Genomic DNA, 21219 nt, shown 5'->3' with positions numbered 1-21219 from the left:
TTAGGTAATTTGCGGCAAAAGTGAAAGCCCGTGCTGTTAGTATTTTAGCCACATTGAAAATGCGCGAAAAACCGACACTTGACGACTTCGGGCCATCGATGATCCCCTCCGATTCAGTGGTTGGGCGGTTGGTTTGTTGGTCACGGCAGCGGCCGTGTAAATGTCGGCTAAGCTACTCCAGCCTAAGATTATGTCACCGCGCGCAGTTTTAACGGCAATCCCTGTCGGAAGTATTGACGCGATGCAATCGAGTGCACTTGAGATGTAGAAATGGGGGCTTTCAAGAGGGTATATTATGGCTATTATTGTGACGGACGGAAATAAGGTTAAACTGAAAGGAGAGGACTTTGGTGCAGCGCCGTCGCGTCGTCTTGCTATCTTGTGTTGATGGAATATCAGATTGTGAGCTTATGCATTAGATCATACAATTTTTCTTATCTCTTTCTTTCCAGGTGTGTAATATCCCTTAACACAAGCTGTATGTGATCGGTCAATTAAATGCATCAAAAAGTAAATGCACTCTGTCTACATTTAAAATCATTTCATTGGTGAGTTTTCCTCTATTACTACTAGCAACGTGCAACACATAAGAAGTAAGGATATTATGATAATACAATCATAACAAATAAACTCATCATAACCTGACGGTCGCATTTATGAAAATCAAATCGATTTTACAAAGACGCACCCCTGTATACCGCTGAAGATCGTCCTTAGCACGCATCTTTTGAAAATATCAAGAACTTCAAAAAGGATCTCCCATCGGACTTCTGACCCTTGTACATGGTACTTTTGGTTGAAATATGAATCTTTTCTGATCATTGTGGTTTGCTGCCTGTGCTTCTGTTTGTATTGTTCCACGTTTTGCCGGGTCCCATGCTGCAGCATAACCGTTCGTATCGCGTGTTTTCCTTTTGAAACCTCTCTGCTTTTCGTCAATCCAATCGATCAGTTGAATCCGATTCATGTGTCCTAAGATGACCCAACTATGTTAGCGTACGAGCAAAGTTACCATCGACGTTCGTTTCTTGATCATTTCTATAGATTACTGACATTTTGACCAGAACAATGCAGAATTAAGGATGATAGTTGCTGGATGCCAAGCCTTCTCAGATGAAATCCTATAGTTTAATGACTTTTATGAGTTACAAGTCAATTTGAAACAATGTTATCAAGTTCAAGTTTATCCATTAAGGCATAGACTGTCAAAATCACAACCTTCTTCATCACGGCCATACCAGTAACACCTCCAGTTCGTAATTACACAACCTCGACAGCTGCTCTTGGGAAAATCTTCGCAAGTACATAAAACCCAAATTACTCACAAACACCAGCCCCCGTGACATAGAAATATTGAGTTACGCGTGCTTCCGTGCATTTTTACCCAACGACCTAATCCAAATGAGAAGCAAACAAAACATTCCGCGCTTTTATGTTGCTCGTAAGGTAAACTTCCCACCGCATCGTTTCGTTGAGACAATAACGCTTCCCCCCCTAACCTGTACCTCACTTGGAATGACACCGTGACTGTGAAGTTCAGGCGTCAAACAATACCGAGGCGTACCGTGTCATAGTATAATTTTCGCATTATTTGTCTTCTGCTACAACTCAAACTGGATGAGCTGAGATTCGTAGTGATTTGAAAGTTTAATAAGATGTCGTCCATTGATCAAGAACTTTTGGTTACAAAGAAGTTCAAGGTCAATTTGACATTTGATATCATTGTTAGTATCGAAGGTAGAATCGACGTGGTTTTGCTGTCAAATCATCATCTTTTTTTTCTGGTTTAACGTTGCACCTGAGACAGATTTTGCTTATTAACCTTTTGTCTTATTAGAACATTCACATTAATTCACTGCATTGTTATTTTGCAAGCTTTTGCGACCTCATGGAGGTGTAAGAAAGCTTCATTGTGAAATACTAAAGTAACATTTTCCGCGCTATATGCTTCAGTCATTTGCTTTCTGCTGAAATCCACGCGAATTGAAGCATTGAACGCTGAATAGAAAGGAATCTAGTCAAAAATAAACCATAAGCTAACACATAGCTGCAAAGCAAGCACCATACAACTACCCAGCTCGGTTTTCTTAAACCAATTACTTGTTGCTAGAGCTGCCTTTACTACACTGTATTCCTAATCCAGGTTTTTTTCCGATAGATGTTAAATTTTGAACTAATCGAATAGAAGTCCCAACGCTGCTGAGCAATCTGCAAACCAGCAGCGCTTTGAAGCTCGCTATGCGATATTATTACAGCTAGAACCTGTAATAAAGAAACCGTTGGTATTGTCAGTATTGGCAAAACAAACTTTAACCCTCCTAAGATGTTAAGCTGCTAGGTGCACCACGACGGCGTAGTTCACGGTCATCGAGCCACATCCTACTAGGGTTAAGCGGTATAATAGCTGCTACACACATTTTACACCTGAGCGATTCCACGAACAAGTGGGAAATTTTTCCAGTTTTTATTTTTTGTATTTTTTGATTTGCATGGAACCTTGCATACAAGTTTTTGGGGAACAAAAACGCCGTTTTGCATACTTGGTTCGCCATTTTAAATCTAGCCTTACTTATGAGAAGGACCTATGAAAAATGCACATGATATCTTCAAAAAATTGTATCTCGAAAACGGTTTGTCCGATCGGTTTGGTGTCTTCGGCGAAGTTTTAGACAATTGTTGGTGCTATATGGAGAAAATATGCACGGTAAAAAAATATGTTTGGTTTTTGTGATTTGAACTAAAATATAGTTTTTCCCTCAAAAGTGACATGTCAATATTTTTTTTATTATCCTTATGTTATAGCTGACTAAAAATGCTACCTAGTGCACAGTGAGTTGTTCTGGAGAAAAATAAGTTACAATGAAAAAAAAAAAATGTTTTAAAAAAATACGGTTTTCAAAAAAAGCTATTAAGTAAAGTCAAAAAAGTTTGTCGCCCTAATTTTATGAAAGTACATCAAATTTGCAAGAAAAAAGTACTTCGGTAACATTTTTCTAAGATGCACCGTTTAGAAGATATTACTAATTTAATATTGATTTTTTTGATAACTTAATAAGTTTTAGCCCTTTTCGAATGTACTCCGTGTTTCTCCAGTTTCAAAAGTATTTTTTTCGGAAAGATTGGAAAATTTTGAGTTAAAATGACACTGACAGCTTAAAGATTTGAGTGAAATTCTCTGCCTTAAAAGTATTTTGAAAAACAAGTTACAAAATCCCACTATCAGGAACAATGATTTCTTCCAGTGGTTTTTGGTGTATTGTGTTGAAAATGTGCATTCAACTCTTGCATATCGCAAGCTCCTCAATAAGCAAGATTCAAAAGAGCGAATAAGGCTTATTTTTCAGGGGTGGTATTTGTGCGCAATAAAAAATAACATTATACTTTGTACATCAGTTTATTTTTATTCCTGTATTTTTATCAAATTATTGTTTACACAACTTTCTTAACAATATCGAATATTTTGGCATCATTGTCAGGGCAGTTTGAATAAAGCTTTGCCTTTATTGTATTTTCTGATAGAGGAAGAAATGAGTGGAATTTTTGAGTTCCTTGAATTGTTTTTGCATTATTATATTGATTATTTAGCTGCAAAGACATATTTTCGTATTCTTCTGTAGTAGAATAACAAAATGACAACTTTGTTAGTTCTTCTTCTTTTCGTTTGTTTGCCCAATTAAACAACTCTCTTGCAGTCTTTATCGGGTGTTCGCGTTCTTTGGCTAAACTTGCTCTGGTAGCCATGCGTTTTATCGTACCTCCAATAGCATCGCATGGACCTTTTCCGTGCGATGTTGCGAAGAAATGCCATTCAGCGTCAATACCATACTTTGACTTAAACTTACAAAGGCTAGAAAAGTTTTTTCGGTTTTTATACTGTGAAGCAGCACCATCTGACATAAAATAAATTTTTTTCATGTTTTTATTTTGATCAATTTGTAAAAAGTTCATCATTTTATCAATAAACAAATTAACAGCGACTGAATCATATCTTAGTTCTTCTGAAATTATAATGAAGCTAAAATGTTTAATTTGCCTATTTTCAGTATAATATATTACGAAAGGATGGATTGTGGCCTGTTGCACGTTCCAATGGTGTGATTGAACTTCATCCTGCAAAACGAAGCTGTAATTTTCAGAAAAGTCACAAATAGCCAAAAATTTACCATCTTGCAAGTTTTGTTTTGTAGTTTTCAAAAAATTGGATTGTTCGGTTTTTACAAAATCATGCGGAATCAAACTTTCTAATTTTGAGCTGAAAAATGTAACAAAGTCATCGGTTTGCTTTACAATAGTTTCTAAATCACATCTGTCAGTGGTAACCCATTGTTCGAATGAAAGCTTTTCAACAAAGTTTTCTTCCAGTTGTTTCAATAAACTGTCTTCTAAAACTGAGGTATCTGGGCAGTTTTTACATCTTCGTAGATGGCAATGAGTTGTCTTATTTTCGCAAAGTAATCTATTCGTTAATGTTTTTAGATCATTCAAGACATTGTATTTTTTTAAGCTATGTAGAATTAAATTGACATTTTCATGCGTAGTGCAAACGCAAACATTATGTGTTCCTGTGATAGTCAATAGTTTACATTGCCTTGGCCGGATTCTTGCAAATGATGAAAATCCTATTTTTACATTGACGTACACTTCATTAAAGCGATTAAAAGCTTCTCTTAATGTCATCATTAACAATCTTTTCTGAACAGCTAATCTCTTATTTCCTGTCTTTACGCTAACAAAATCTCTTTGGCCTGGCATTGCACGGCTTATATCATCGTCCTCAAAAAAATTCAAAACCAGTTCTTTTGTTTCATTACTCAAAGCTTTTCCAGAGCTTGAACCTTGAGATGAATCTAATACATTATTTTTATCCTTTCTTGCATCTGATGCCATATTTCTACTAGTTTTAAATTCGTCTACAATTTTTTGTACTGACCATGATTTTGGTAACAATGATAAAATTGATAGTTTTTCTTGCCTTGTGGCTGAATTTAAAAATTTAATTTTCATATTTTCTATGACTTCATTAAACTCGTTTGCTTTTTCTGTTTTAGCGTCTAATTTAAAAAGATTTCTTCGTACACCTTCGACGATTTCAGCGCACTTTTTTTCAGGATAGTGAACATTTTTAACCTTACCTAAATCTATAGGCGAAACACGAATAGCTGCTATTCCTCGGTTGAATATTTCGACGTCTACAGGCATCGTGAATTCTTCATTTGATTGAATTGTGCTTAGCGTTGACGCTGATGGTATCGTGACCAAACTTTCATAGCTTTGCGAATCAGGTACAACAGGTATGGTCTGAACAGTTGGCATCCTTGAGCCACCGGCTACGCTTTGTTCTTCGTTTTGGGTGAGGTGAGCTCTTGAATCAATATCTAGACGGCAAGACGAACAAATACGAAAATCCTTGGTGTTCAGTGTGGATACCTTGGAAAATCCAATTGACTTCAGTTTTTGGATGATACCATCAGTGAGATATCGCAGCTCTTTCGAACACTGAATGTCTTTGAATGGACGAATACATCTGATTTTACTCATTTTGTAATCTGTAACATAGAAAATATTTTCCAATTGTTAGTTTTGAACGAAAATATCACAACACATATAATTAAAATGTGTATTTAAAACTTACCTTTGCACCAAAACGTGTTACACTTTCCTTTACAATTATTATGTTATCAAACAACACTGGATCTAGTTCAAAAACACTGGATTATTAGCTGAAATTACTATGAAATCACTATGCTTCTAGCAACCTTTCTGCATTTACTGTTTGGTTTTCCCTAGTAGATACTGGATGAATTCAGAACCGAGTCAGACATTATTATACAGCTCACGGGTATAAATCATAGAATGCTGGGTAAAGACTGCTTGAAGATAGGTAGAGTTGAACGCTCAGGTATCGTCAGGTACGAGTTTGGAGAGTTGGAGCGAGGTAGATTTGCTGGCGTAGGTATATTGTTATTGAAGAAGATTGTAAATTGTATATACCTGGAATGAATAAAGAGTGCGGCGGTTGTTGATTGAGGTATCAGTCGGCAACCGTCTAGTTTGATGGAAGGTGACTAATATTATACTAATATTATACCAATTTTAATCAAAATTGGCTGAAATCTTGCGAAAAGCTGGAATTATACTAATGTCATCGTGTCAGACTACGTTGATTTGATCCACTTTTTTGTTTATTGATCTTTGTTCTGCCGCTTGTGTTGTGTGTAAGAGGTAGCGGTCGCGTTCGAATGAAATAAAGCAAGCTGACACCCGACCGCGACAACGAAACGAAGGCAGTGAAAAGTGTCGAATGTTTACAAGCCTGGGCCAGCGTGGCCATGGTGGACTAGTTCCAACAAAGACCATGTTTACAATCACCAACTGTACGTAGTACAGCTAACTGGTATCTAATTACCTGTATTTAATACTTATTAGCACGTTTTCAGCAGAAGGCAATAAAAACCACTGGAAGAAATCATTGTTCTTGATAGTGGGATTTTGTAACTTGTTTCAAAATACTTTTAAGGCAGTGAATTTCACTCAAATCTTTAAGCTGTCAGTGTCATTTTAACTCAAAATTTTTCAATCTTTCCGAAAAAAATACTTTTGAAACTGGAGAAACACGGAGTACATCCGAAAAGGGCTAAAACTTATTAAGTTATCAAAAAAATCAATATTAAATTAGTAATATCTTCTAAACGGTGCATCTTAGAAAAATGTTACCGAAGTACTTTTTTCTTGCAAATTTGATGTACTTTCATAAAATTAGGGCGACAAACTTTTTTGATTTTACTTAATAGCTTTTTTTGAAAACCGTAATTTTTTAAAACATTTTTTTTTTCATTGTAACCTATTTTTTTCCAGAACAACCCAGTGTGCACTAGGTAGCATTTTCAGTCAGCTATAACATAAGGATAATAAAAAATATATTGACATGTCACTTTTGAGGGAAAAACTATATTTTAGTTCGAATCACAAAAACCAAACATATTTTTTTACCGTGCACATTTTCTCCATATAGCACCAGCAATTGTCTAAAACTTCGCCGAAGACACCAAACCGATCGGACAAACCGTTTTCGAGATACAATTTTTTGAAGATATCATGTGCATTTTTCATAGGCCCTTCTCATAAGTAAGGCTAGATTTAAAATGGCGAACCAAGTATGCAAAACGGCGTTTTTCTCCCCCAAAGACTTGTATGCAAGGTTTCATCCAAATAAAGATATATGAAAATTACTCGTTGCTGAAATGATATGGAACCGCTCACCTATCCATCACAGTGTTGTGAAATTATTTAGGTTGCTTTTATTTGCATTCTAATCCATCTCCGGGAGAGTTTCCGGAAGATGTGCAAATCGAATAAGAGTGCCAACTTAACCAATAAAACAACTGCTTTTATACAGTGCGTGTTGCAATGTTTTATTAAATACACAAAGGAGAAGCGCTTCGTAACTTTTTAAGTAATGTTATTTCAGATAGAATCTGTGACGAAGAACCTGTTGGCACAAACCGCATAGCTTGTCCAATACAAATATTATTGTGTTTGACGTTTCACAAGCTTTTGCTGCAAGATGAAGTTGGGTAAAGTTTCTTGTGGCACAATTATAAAGCCTTGTCTGGAGTAAAACGAAACGGACTATTTTCTGTGCTATTTATATATAGCAGTGTGGCAGCGAGGACATCATCGGGACCAGTGGATACGGAGATCGGGAGTTCGATTCCAAGTACATAGTGGCAAGTACTTTAATTATTCAATTTTAAAAACGATATTTCTAATTCTACATGTATTGCGTCACGGAAGGTATCTATAACTTAATTATATTTAATTGATTTGTTTTGGGATGCTGTATAACTATTATTTAACATAAAAGCTGAAAAAGCGCCTTCTCAAGATGTTATTCAATAACATCTGTAACCATACATAGGAGCCGAGATAAGAGCTATGACTTGGTGGCATAGAAGCTGCTCGCACAGCAAATACATGTGGATTAGGTTCACCAGCTCCATTGGTATAGAGCTTGCATAGAAACTTCTGTCAATACAGTAACTCAGCATCAAGACGTATACATTTCTTCTTCTAACTATAAAAAGAACACTGCTACATGTTTTGCAATCTCATACATATGAAGCTTTTTAAGCTTTCCAATATTTGTTGTGTCCTCATACATTATTATTACTTTCTGAGGGATTTCTGCTCAAAATAATAGAAAAAGTTCAAAAATTTTTTAAATGTCTACCCCAGAATCTCATCTGCCCAAAATCTATCGTTAGTTAATTTGGAAATATTCTTCAGTTTATTTATTTAGTTTTTTTTTTCAAGGATTAATTAAGATATTTCACTTACTATTTCTTTTAAACTTTCAAAGAAAATCTTACGTGTATATCTTCAGAAATACCTCCATAGATTCCTTAAGGGATTTATTTTTTAGAAATTCTTGCTCGGATGCCTTCTGATCGATTTTGAAGCTTTTAGGAACTTTGTAATGCTCAGGAATAGGGTATATGTACCATTCCTTGGCCTAATTTGCAAGAATCCTTGACAATTTTGACCATAACTCATGAATTAATAGCACTAGAAATAATATGTTGATCCTATTACGCACTCTAGGCAATGCACGTTTCACCAATTGGAAGTAAACTAACGTAAATATTCAAGAATTTACTTTATTAAGGCGAAACTGGAAGCATTTCCTCATTTTTTGGTTTTTGATTTTTTATTAAATAACGAAGCAATATTTTCAAAATCGGTTTTCGTGCACATGTAGAGTATGGACCAAGGTATCTTCTGTATTTTTTTGAGATGGAAAATGTTTTCCATTTTTGCAGAAACCATTTTTGAACGAAATTTCACGAAAAAATGGTTTCTGCAAAAATGGAAAACATTTTCCACCTCAAAAAATACAGAAGATACTTTGATCCATACTCTACATGGGCACGAAAACCGAATTTGGAAATATTGCTTCGTTATTTAATAAAAAATCAAAAACCGAAAAAATGAGAAAATGCTTCAAGTTTTGCCTTAAGTTGAAAAGATTTGATGCGATGGTATGCAACGTTGGTCTACGGTACAAAAATTTAGTGGATACAACGTTGGCCTATTGCTTTCCATGCACTAGAACCACTTATTATCTCATTTTTCCAATATTTCTGGTGAAGTATTATCTATGTTTGTTCACCAATCTTACTTTTAAATTACATTTTCAGAGCCAAATTTTCAAAAAACTATAAATAAATCGCTTAAATTAAAGTTCTTTCTTAATTTAGTAACGAAAACAACGCAACCCTATTATTGTGTTATATTTTCACAGTCACCGCATACAAAATCTTTCTTCCTGTTCGTTCTTTCTGGTTCATACGCAAGCAATGTTATTGACGTCACTTTACTGATGGGCCAAGATTTGGGTACATAGTGAAAAAAATGTCCTCAATATTCGGCCCACATTTAATTTGAAAAATAGTTATTATTCGTTGAAAACAAATATACAAGTTCGAAATAGCGTCTTTGACCGTCGCATTAAATGTTAAGTTATTTTAATAATTTTAATGCTCCAAAGTGCTAAAATTAAAACGAAATGTTACAGTTGTTTGGCGCAAAGCTTTTCCGATTTCCAGTTATGCGTGTTTGTTTGAGTTTTTGGTTTTCGTTACGATAGGCCGAACGAGGGGACTATGTCAACGAAGCATCCCGATACCCTATTTTCAGTAATTTCAGCACGGTTCCTCAAAAGGTCTTCCATGTGGTTTTTTTCTGAAATTTATTTGAAAATCCTACAGAGATTCCTTCCAAGGGTTCCTTCCCTGGTAAATTCATTTGGAGATTCCTGCCAAAATTCCTTCAAGCTTTTTTTTTTTTTCGGAAATTGCCTCTGTGGTTCCGAATCGATTGAGAGGTTCCTGCAGGAATTGTTTCATAAGCAGCTCCTGGTTTTTTCAAAAGTTTTTTTTTTTTGAAATAGTAAAAAAATACTGGAAATTTTTTTGAAAGAATTCCTGAATCCCTTAAACAACTCCTGGTTATACCTTTGGAGATTCTAGAAGAAATTTTTGAAAAAAATTCCGAGAATTTTCTGAAAATTAAATTAATAGGGTGACGATGGGTATTATCGGCAGGTTTGTTCTTTTCGTCATGAGGGGTTTTTGTCGACCAAATTTCCTGAAACTTGGTCATATAATTCAGCTTGGTAGGGAAGGATTTGAGGCCAACTCTGAGTTCAACAGCTTTCAAAAAACCCCCCATGACGAAGAGAACAAAACTGCCGAAAATACACTATTTCCCCTATTTCGAAAGCATCTCTGAAAAAATACCTGGAAGTATTCATAAAATAATCTCTTGAAAAATTATTGAAAAATGTCAATGAATAGATTCTGGAGCTATTTCTGCAGAAATTGCTTTGAAGAATCTTTGGTGAAATTCCTGAAGCACCAGAAAAAACTTCTGGTATCCTTGGAGAAAGCTTTAAATAATACCTAAGCAATCCCTGGAGGAATACCATGAGGAATTTCCACAAGAATCATTTCGGAAATTTCCAAATGAATTTCTAAATAAATGCCTAAGAGAATCCATAGATGTAGGAAGTGATACCAAAAGGAGCCTGTAGTTAAATTCCAACAATATTTTTTTAAAGAATCGTTGGAAGAACTTAGAAATTTATAAGAGAAGGAATGCCTACAGGAATTGTTTCAGACATTCCTCCGGGATCTTCTCGAAAGAGCAAAAATAAAATGCTGGAAGAATTCTTGAAAGATTCCCTGGAGGAATCTCTTTATTAACTCCTAATTATTCCTTTTGTGATTTCTAGAAGAAATTTTTTTAAAAATCTTTTAAAATGCCAAGGAATAGATTTTGAAGTAATTTCTGCATAAATTGCCAGGAGAATCTTAGGAGAAATTCCTGAAGCATCACCAGAAACACTTCTGAAAGTCTATTTGGAGACATGTCCAATTAAAACCTAAAAAAGCAACGCCTCGAGGAAATTCCACAAGAACCTCTTCGGAAATTTCTAAATAAATGCCCTGATTATATGGAATAAAACCTGAAGGATCCTCTAGATACATTCTAACCATAATTTCTAAAAGAGTTCCTGGAAGAGTTTTAAAATTTCGAAAAAAAGGAGTTTCTGGATGTTTTTTTTTTTTGAATCTCTGTTAACACATTTCTTCTAGAAGGGCATCTCTTGAAGAGATTTCTGGAGAAACATTTGGAGAAATTTTTCGAAATATTTCTTAATGAGATTTTTGAAGAATTCCTGGAGAAATCACAAAGAAAATTAATATTTCAAGGAGGATTTTTTAAAGTAAATTTTCTTCTTCTTCTTTATGGCCCGACGTCCTCACAAGGACCTGGCCTGCGTCGCTTCAACTTAGTGTTCGTTGAGCACTCCCGCAGTTATTAATTGAAGGGCTTTCTTTGCATGCCATTGCAAGAATTTGTATATTATGAGGCAAGTACAATGATACACTTTGCCCAGGGAGTCAAGAAAATTTCCCCGACCGGAACGGGAATCGAACCCGCCGTCTCCGGATTGGCGATCCATAGCCTTAACCACTAGGCTAACTGGAGAAATACATTCTAGAGAAATACCTGGACTGACTGAAATCATTCTAGGAAATTCTGCTGTTTCTATAAAAAAAAATCCGAGAAAATATAAGTTTCTGGCAGTGTCTTTGGAAGTATGTATGGAGAAAATTCTAACGAAGTACATGGAATTGAATAAATTCTAAAAGAATTCCCGGAGGAATCTTAAGAAGGAACTTTAAAAAGGAATTCCTGCAAGAATTCGGGTAGAGGCTAATGGCAAACAAAGGACAAAACAATAACTGGTTTTGCCATCATATCTCGTTTTGCCATTCTTTTGTTATTATGAAAAACTTAAAATGGCAAATCAATAGCAAAATATACAATCATAGCAAATCTTGTCATTGATATGTTATTTATGAATAATGCTAAATAACACATCAATAACAAAAATTACTATCATGGTAAAACTTGCAATTTACCACCTTTTATAATGAATTGTATAAAATATCAAAACAATAATATAATTTACATTCCTAGCTAAATTTGCCATTATTTTGATATTGTGAGAAATTATTTATAAACATTAGGCACCATAACATATTTTACTCTTAATATACCATTAACTATTATATTGTATATTTCAAGCATAACTTTTCAATTCGACGTATCTCGCAAAAGTAAACAAATCCGGATTCTCAGTTGTGTGATTCGCAATAGATTCTATTTGATGCACATCAATTTATGCTAATTTAGAACTCAAACAATTTAAAAGTATATTTTGTAAAACGACGTATCTATCTTTTTCGATCTTTTTAAGAAAGCTACTAGGGCACTGGTGTAGCATCAATTCTACTAGTTGTGTACAACATAAACTTTTATTTTTGCTATTTTCTCTCTCAATGCTCAGTCAATTTGAGTGCGAATTTTACACTTTGATATGTAATGTTTTGGTACTGTTGTCGCTCTGTATATTCATACTGATACATTGTTGTATTGAATCATTGATCTTCTTTACGCTGAATAAAACTGTTTTCACATTGATTGATGAACTTAAATTTTATTGAAGAAAAAAAAAGAAATACCTTTCTTCTGCTGCTTTGAAATAATAACTGAATCTACCATTATTTTAAAACTGAATTTGAACAACTAAACCTACCATTATTTTGATCGCCACATAAACAGCTAAATTTGTTCTTATTCTGTTATCAATAACTCAAGAATGTCATATTTTGTTATTCACCGATAACAGTTAATTTGGGTCTTATTTTGTTAACAATATCTCAATAATAACTTATTATGTTCTTCAATTTAATCCGCATGCTTTATCATTACTTTGTTATTGCAATGGCAAAATAAGTTATTTTTACGTTATTCTGCTACCAACATTTTGTTATTATTTTTGTTATTTTAACTCTTATTTCAAACAAACAAATAACACATTTTGCCATTCAAACATTCTGTTTTAATGGTAAAATTTGCCATTCTTTTGCCATTAAGCTCTACCCGGGAAGCTCCCTCCGCTAAAATTACAGAACCATTTCGAGAAATAATAATTCATGGAGGAGTTTCCTTCCAAATAGTTCCTCATATGGCGCAATATTGAAGACATTTCCATAGGCGCGTACCAGTATAGGGACCTAGCCGATAGCGCCATATCCTTCAGGAGGTCAAATCGCGTTGCACGCGGACGCGGTATTAGACTTCGATACAAGCAGAGCAGTTGGAAACAGGCATAGTCGACCCTGACCGCTTTCCGAGGACAAAGGAAGTGATAGGACTACCCCAAAAGCTTGCAATGCGCCAGCACATTACTTCGATATTTTTTTTTCTAAAAGAGCATGTCCTGAAGTTCGTTGCGGCAAGGCAACGCGTCGGGCATATAGTTCAGTCTCTTTTGTTGGTTGTTGGAGGCGGTCCCCATCTTCTCACTACCAGAGACTCTTACTGTTGAGTAGACCATTGTTTAGAGAAGAACTTTAAAAATCGGCCTGTAGTTATAACAAATTATAACATTTCAGTAACAAATTTTGAAAACGACTTATAATCAATGCTACACCATTGATTATACGTCATTTTTTAAATTTATTACTGATTTTTTTGTTGCAGCAATAGCACAACCTCGATAGTCAAGAGCTTTTTGCCCAATCAGATCATGAGCTGTTAATTCATTTGACGCAATAACAACCTTTAACAATAATGCAATGATCTATGAAATATTTCTGCATTCCTTCCGCAGTCAAGCATACTCAAGACTCAAAGCTTCAATTGTGAGTTATTGCCTTTTACATGTTCCATTTTTTATACTCGCTCTTACACCATGTAGACACACCTCTACGCTGCACCGCACAATACCTAAGCATGTGCTCAATCCATACAGTTTCAGAGCTTAGCTGACCACAATGCGACCGTCATTGTACTCCTTCATATGCAGATCGGAATCCAGCAGTAAACGACCGGCGCGGCGACCGACCGGGGCTGTTGAAATTCTCAAAACAGCTGTGCACCCTTGAAAAGCAAAAAATCCGCTTTCTCAACCAAGTCATGTGGTGTGGTGGTGTGTGGACTGCCGCCGCCGCTGCGCCGATGACTCAAATGCAAGCAGGCAGACAGTGTTCAACAAACCGATTATTACTGACTCAGACTGCCACCACACACTCCAAAAGGGGCATGCTCGCGAGTGTTTGTGTATGCATGAATGATGTAGCCATGAGTGTGTTTTGAAAATTCTGATTGTGTTTATTCATTGCTTGCCTTGGCTAGCCACATGTCGATTATTGGGAAAGTGCTAACCGGGCGAAAGAGTGAGAGCTCTTGACTGTAGGTACGATTTAACACTTCGCGCCTGGACAATAAATCGGAGCTGAGCCGGTTGAACTTGGGCTAAACCGGGAGCTTTGTGTTTTGTTTCCTGTTGATCGTATCGAACTCTCAAAACTTCGATTCTTTTTCGAGGCTAAGCCAATTGCCTCGGAGGCAACCCTCGGGTTGTGCAGTCGGCTTAACCTAGATACAATCCTTTGACGTTGACGAACAATCGGACACTATTGGACGCTATTCGTTTTTTGTTGATAGAAACGGCCATTGACGGCGTGCTTGATAAATATACATCTTTGCTCTCGTGTAGCAATTACAGGTAAAAGTTTTTCGTTTGCGTGATTCCTGCCTCCGAGCTGCTAGGCTTACGGCTGCAATAAAATAGCCGAAGGGGCATTGACCATAAGCGAACGGCCACAGGCGTGAAGAAAGCCAGTATGATTTCAGTTTTCGCCGACGCAGTTTGTTTACATGGCACTTGGACTTGGCAGTAGATCTGTGCGCAGCCACGCCACGCCGCCGCATTTTATTTCTCTCGCCGATGATCAATGCACGAACAAAATTACGTAGGTATACATAAAGTTGAGATAAAAACTTCTCATGATCACTATCATAAGAGTTTTACTGCAATAATTGATTTCTCATCATCGATTTTATAATTCTTTATGATAAAGATGTGACGAAGCCGTACCTTATATTTTTAAAACCACAAATTTGAAGAACAGAATGTCGGTTTGCACTGCAAAGTTGATCGTTTGGTTACCCGATGGTAGCGACCAATCGATCAACTTTTCATCGTAAACCGACATTTGGTTCTTCAGATCTGTGTTCTTGAAAATTTGAGATGCGGCTATGTCATATCTTCTCCTTAATGATTATATACCTAATATGAACAATAACGAAATAAAAAATAGATTATACATATCTTAATTACTCAAGTTATGTCCTCAGTATCTCAAATCGGTGAAGTTATGTAAATAATCATGATAGTACAGCACGTTCTTTCAATTTGAAGTCGGAAAACTATTCAGAAGACTCCTATTAAGAATTTCCGAATAAGTTCAAGTGAAATTTTAGGGTTATTTTTTCAGGAATTTCTTCGGGGATTCCTACAGGATTCCTTCAAAAATTCCTCTAAAATTCCAACTAGGGATTTCTCCATAACTTACTTAAGAGATTTCTTCAAGAGTTTCTTCATAAAGTGTAGCAGAATATGAGAATATGGGAATAAAGGCATTATTGTTTTAGTAACCCGAACAACAAACTGTGTTTCCTAAACTTCAGAGATTCATCCAGGAGGATTCAGGGGTTCCTTTTGACTCTTCTTCTTAGATTTTTTTAGAAGATTTCTCAGGATTCCGACAAGACTATACCTTCGGGAGTTACTCCGGGAGTTGCTTCAGAAATTCTCTCAGGAGGATTCGAGGATGCTTCCAGGAGTAACATCAGCGATTAATCCACAATATCCTTCAGGGATTCCCATAGGAGGTCCTTCAGAGATTAGTCTGGAATTCCTTCAGGGATTTCTTCTAAAGTTCCCTCAGGAATTAGTTTAGGAGCTCCGTCAGATGTTCCTCCAGAAGTTCCTTCAGGAATTCCCCTAGAATTCCAATCAAGAATATCCTTTGGTATTTCGTCAGAACGATCTTTCTATGAATTCATTCAGCGATCTCTCCAGGAGTTCCATCAAGGGTTCCTACTGGAGCTTCTTTTGGGATGCCTCCTGGAATTTCTTCAAGAATCCCCTTAAGAATTGCTTCAGAGAATCCTTCAGAAATTCTTGCAGGGATTACCCCAGGAATTCCTTCTTGTGAGAGGTGAAAAACACTATCATAAAGCCAAAATAAAATAATGTTTGTTTTACGGCTTTTCTCAAAGCCTCTTGAGGAGAGCAAATAAGACATCAAATTGTTGCTTGGGCAAGGATCCTTCCTGAAATTCCTTCAGGGTTCCTGTTTTGGATTTCATTCGGGATGCTTCATGGAGATTTTTCAGAGATTCTTTCAGGAGTTTTGTTTATGGATTTCAGTAGGAGTTCCTTCAGGTATTCCTACAGGGATTAATTCTAGAGTTCCTCCAGAGATCTCTCCAGTAGTTCCAGGAAGATTCAGTGCTACCTCTAAGTGTTTAATTAGGAATTGATTCAGAAGTTCCCTCAGCTATTGCAACAGGAGTTTCCTTGGAGTTTCCTTCAGGAATTACTCAAGGAGATCCTTTGGAGATTAGTCTAGGAGTTTCTCCAGGGATTCCCTATGAAGATCCTTCAGGAATTCCTACAAGACTTCCTACAGGGATTAGTTCAGGAGTTCCTTCAGAGATTTCTCCAGGAGTTTCAGATATTCGGGAGGTTTCTTCGAATGAGTAGATTTTCATTTATTTGTTCCACATCATTAAGACAAGACATAATCAACAATAGTACGCCACAATACTCAGTTTGTGGCTGCCGCTCTCCATCCTCGGTCGCGCCCGATGCTCGCCAAGTCACGCTCCACCTGGTCCGCCCATCGTGCTCTCTGCGCTCCACGCCTTCTTGTGCCAACCGGATCCGTTGCAAACACCAGCTTTGCAGGGTTGTTGTCCGGCATTCTTGCAACATGCCCTGCCCACCGTATCCTTCCGGCTTTGGCCACCTTCTGGATGCTGGGTTCGCCGTAAAGTGCAGCGAGCTCGTGGTTCATCCTTCTCCGCCACACACCGTTCTCCTGCACACCGCCGAAGATCGTTCTTAGCACGCGTCGCTCGAAAACTCCGAGTGCTTGTAGGTCCTCCTCGAGCATGGTCCATGTCTTGTGCCCGTAGAGGATTACCGGTCTTATTAACGTTTTGTACATGGTGCATTTGGTGCGTGGGTGAATCTTTTTCGACCGCAGTTTCTTCTGGAGCCCGTAGTAGGCCCGACTTCCGCTGATGATGCGCCTCCGAATTTCACGGCTCACGTTGTTGTCAGCCGTCAGTAAGGATCCGAGGTAGACGAATTCCTCCACCACCTCGAAAGTATCCCCGTCTATCGTAACATTACTACCCAGACGGATCCGGTCGTGTTCGGTTCCGCCTACCAGCATGTACTTTGTTTTTAAGGCATTTACCACCAATCCGACCTTTGCTGCTTCGCGTTTCAGGCGGGTGTACAGTTCTGCCACCGTTCCAAATGTTCTAGCGATAATGTCCATGTCGTCCGCAAAGCACACAAATTGACCGGATTTTGTGAAAATCGTTCCCCGGCTGTTGAGCCCGGCTCGTCGCATCACACCTTCCAGAGCGATGTTGAATAGTAGACATGAGAGTCATCACCTTGTCGCAGTCCCCGGCGAGATACGAATGAACTGGATAGTTCACCCGAAACCCTTACGCAGTTTTGCACACCGTCCATCGTTGCTTTAATCAGTCTAGTCAGCTTCCCAGGAAAGCCGTTTTCGTCCATGATTCTCCATAGCTCTGCGCGGTCGATACTGTCGTATGCCGCTTTGAAGTCGATGAACAGGTGATGCGTTGGGACCTGATATTCACGGCATTTCTGGAGGATTTGCCGTACGGTAAAGATCTGGTCCGTTGTCGACCGGCCGTCGATGAAGCCGGCTTGATAACTTCCCACGAACTCATTTGTTTTAGGTGACAGACGACGGAAGATGATCTGGGATAGCACTTTGTAGGTAGCATTCAAAATAGTGATCGCCCTGAAGTTCTCACATTCCAAGTGGTCGCCTTTCTTGTGAATGGGGCAGATTACCCCTTCCTTCCACTCCTCCGGTAGCTGTTCGGTTTCCCAGATCCTGACTATCAGCCGATGCAGACAGGTGGCCAACTTTTCTGGGCCCATCTTGATGAGTTCAGCTGCGATACCATCCTTACCAGCTGCTTTGTTGGTTTTGAGCTGGTGAATGGCATCCTTAACTTCCCTCAGCGTGGGAGTTGGTTCATTTCCGTCCTCCGCTGCACTGGCGTCGTCGTTCCTTCCGTTGCCGTGGGCTCCCGTGCCTACTTTCTCCACGCCGTTCAGGTGCTGATCGAAGTGCTGCTTCCACCTTTCGATCACCTCACGTCCGTCCGTCAAGAGGCCTCCGTCTTTATCCCTGCATATTTCGGCTCGCGGCACGAAGCCGTTGCGGGATGCGTTGAGTTTCTGGTAGAACTTCCGTGTTTCTTGGGAACGGCACAGCAGTTCCATTTCTTCACACTCCGCTTCTTCCAGGCGGTGCTTTTTCTCCCGAAAGAGGCGGGTCTGCTGTTTCCGCTTCTGTTTGTAACGTTCCACGTTCTGTCGAGTCCCTTGCTGCAGCATTACCGCCCTCGTTTCTTCTCCTCCAAAACCGTTCTGCACTCTTCGTCGAACCATTCGTTTCGTCGATTTCGTTCCACGTACCCGATGGTGCTCTCGGCTGCGTCGTTGATGGCTGCTTTCACTGTACTCCAGCAGTCCTCTAGAGGGGCCTCATCGAGCTCGGCCTCGTCTGTGAACGCGGCTTCGAGATTCTGCGCGTATGCTGAGGCGACATCCGGTTGCTTCAGTCGCTCTAGGTTGTACCGTGGCGGTCGCCGGTACCGTACATTGTTGATGACGGAGAGTTTTGGGCGCAGTTTGACCATCACCAGATAGTGGTCGGAGTCGATATTGGCGCCAAGATAGGTCCTGACGTCGATAATGTCGGAGAAGTGCCGTCCGTCAATCAGAACGTGGTCGATTTAAGATTCCGTCTGCTGTGGTGATCTCCAGGTGTAACGATAAGGGAGGCTGTGTTGGAAAAAGGTGCTACGTATGGCCATATTTTTGGAGGCGGCGAAATCAATGAGTCGTAGGCCGTTTTCGTTCGTTTGCTGGTGGGCGCTAAACTTACCAATCGTCGGTCTGAATTCCTCCTCCTGGCCTACCTGAGCGTTCAAATCTCCTATGATGATCTTGACGTCGTGGCTTGGGCAGCGGTTGTACTCGCGTTCGAGCTGCGCGTAAAATGCGTCCTTGTCATCATCAGTACTTCCGGAGTGTGGGCTGTGCACGTTTATTATGCTGAAGTTGAAGAATCGGCCCTTGATCCTCAACCTGCACATTCTTTCGTCGATCGGCCACCAACCGATCACGCGCCTCTGCATTTTAGAAGAAACTAGCTGTCCCGGCAAACGTCGTTTCACCTGCCTACTGTGTTTTTGAAATGCAGCCCTTTTAGAAAAACGCCGTGCAAAATGGAATTTCAAACTTTCTCGTTTTTGGTGCGTTCTCGGTCGATTTTCCCAATTAGTTTTTCGTACGAATACGCTGGACCGCTACACGAATGAAACATTAAAAGAATGGTGTAGATTCGTTGGCCCGTTCCGGAGCCTATTCGTGACATACAAACACTATTCCATTTTTATTTATATAGACTTATAAAAGAATTCCGTAGGAAACCATGAAGAATTTCATAAAACATCTGGGAGAATTCCAGAATCAGCTTCCGGAAGTATTGCGGGAGAATCTGCAGGAATTGCAGATGCAATTACTGGAGTAATCCCAAAAGAAGTTCCTGAACGAAAACACAGTACTTGGTAGAATTCCGAAAGGTTTTCCGGGATGAAGCCCAGAACACATTTCTGGATAAATCTCTGATGAAACGGCTAGTGGAATTGAGGAAAGAATTACAGAAAAAAACTTAAAAAGGAATCTCAGAAGGAACTCCTGGATGAGTTTCAGAAGGAACAAAGACACGGATGCCGTCTTCAACCAAAGGTTGTGTAGACTGAGCGAAACTTAACACTAGACAACGGACACGACACACATTACGAGCACCAGTGGATTCGAGAAAAACCAATTTCTTGCGAGAAGTTTCATCACTCGGAGCGGGAATCGAACCCTCATCCCATGGCATGTTACGGTTGTACGCTTGGTCACACTTACCGCACGGTCATTAGACTCCACCAATGAAATAACTGAAGAAACTTCTGGACGAACGAATCCCGGAAAGATTTCCTGGCTGAATCTCCCGAAATTTCAATGAAAAAAAAAAATTCCGGGAGAAACTCCTAGAGCAATTTAGTATGAAATTACTGGAAAAATCACGTGAAAAAATCCTGGAGAAATCTCAGAAGAAAACTCCAAAGGAACTCCTGATAGAATTTCAGAAGAAAATCATGTAGAAACCTCCGAAAGAGGAATCCTCAAATGAAGGAATTTTCAAAGAAAGATTTCTCAGAAGGAGCTATCTGAGAAATCTTCAAAAGAATTCCTCGAGAAAAAAAGGAACCTGCAAAGAAACTTCATGGGAAAACCCACCTATCTTAAGGAATCTCAGGTTTTGTTTTCTCCAGAATTTCCTCCGAGACTGCTTCAGGGTTTCCATCCCGGATTTTCCTATTCATCTTCAGCATTCCATAAGGGAGCATCCGTGAATGACGTAGATTTTTTTGAACAACACTCCCATCCCCCTCGTAGTTTATTTCCCATAACTTTTACATGATTCTAAGCAATATAAGGGACTCCCCCTCGCCCCTAAAATGATAGGTTATTTATGGACTTTTCCTAAGGAGTGTCTTCTGGGACTTCTCCAAAAAATTCTCCTGGAAACCTACAAAAAAAATCTTGCAGGGTTCTCCCAAGAACTTCTTCTGTTATTAATCTTGGAACTTCTTCCGGGATTCCTCCAGGACGGTGATCCTCCCCTCATCACCAGCCTCAGTACCCAGCGGTCCTACGAAAGGAAGCCAAGAATTAGGATCATGGCGTGAAAAGATCCTCAAAATGAGCCCGTCCATCTTCTCTGGAGACTGCTCTGTAGGAGCCATTACACCTCATGTCTTGGTTATCACGATCCTGTAGGTTCCATTGTCCAGTGCTCGTGGAATGAATAGGATCAAAAGTGATTCTAATATAAAAAATATATCTAAATATACTTTCTACAAAAACATTAAGATATTTAGTTTGACTGA

The 21219-nt window shown here is 38.7% G+C and overlaps 1 protein-coding gene across 5 annotated transcripts in view; it reads left to right on the top strand.

Annotated features, from left to right (window-relative positions):
* Positions 1-21219, top strand: part of LOC109401648 (putative uncharacterized protein DDB_G0279653) — a 389641-nt gene that overhangs the window by 54873 nt on the left and 313549 nt on the right. The gene's annotated exons all lie outside the window — the stretch shown is intronic.

The sequence above is a fragment of the Aedes albopictus genome, chromosome 3 (genome assembly GCF_035046485.1).
Source record: "Aedes albopictus strain Foshan chromosome 3, AalbF5, whole genome shotgun sequence".
Classification (NCBI taxonomy): domain Eukaryota; kingdom Metazoa; phylum Arthropoda; class Insecta; order Diptera; family Culicidae; genus Aedes; species Aedes albopictus.
The sequence above is the reverse complement of the archived record's forward strand: the minus strand, read 5'-3'. Positions and strand labels throughout refer to the sequence as shown.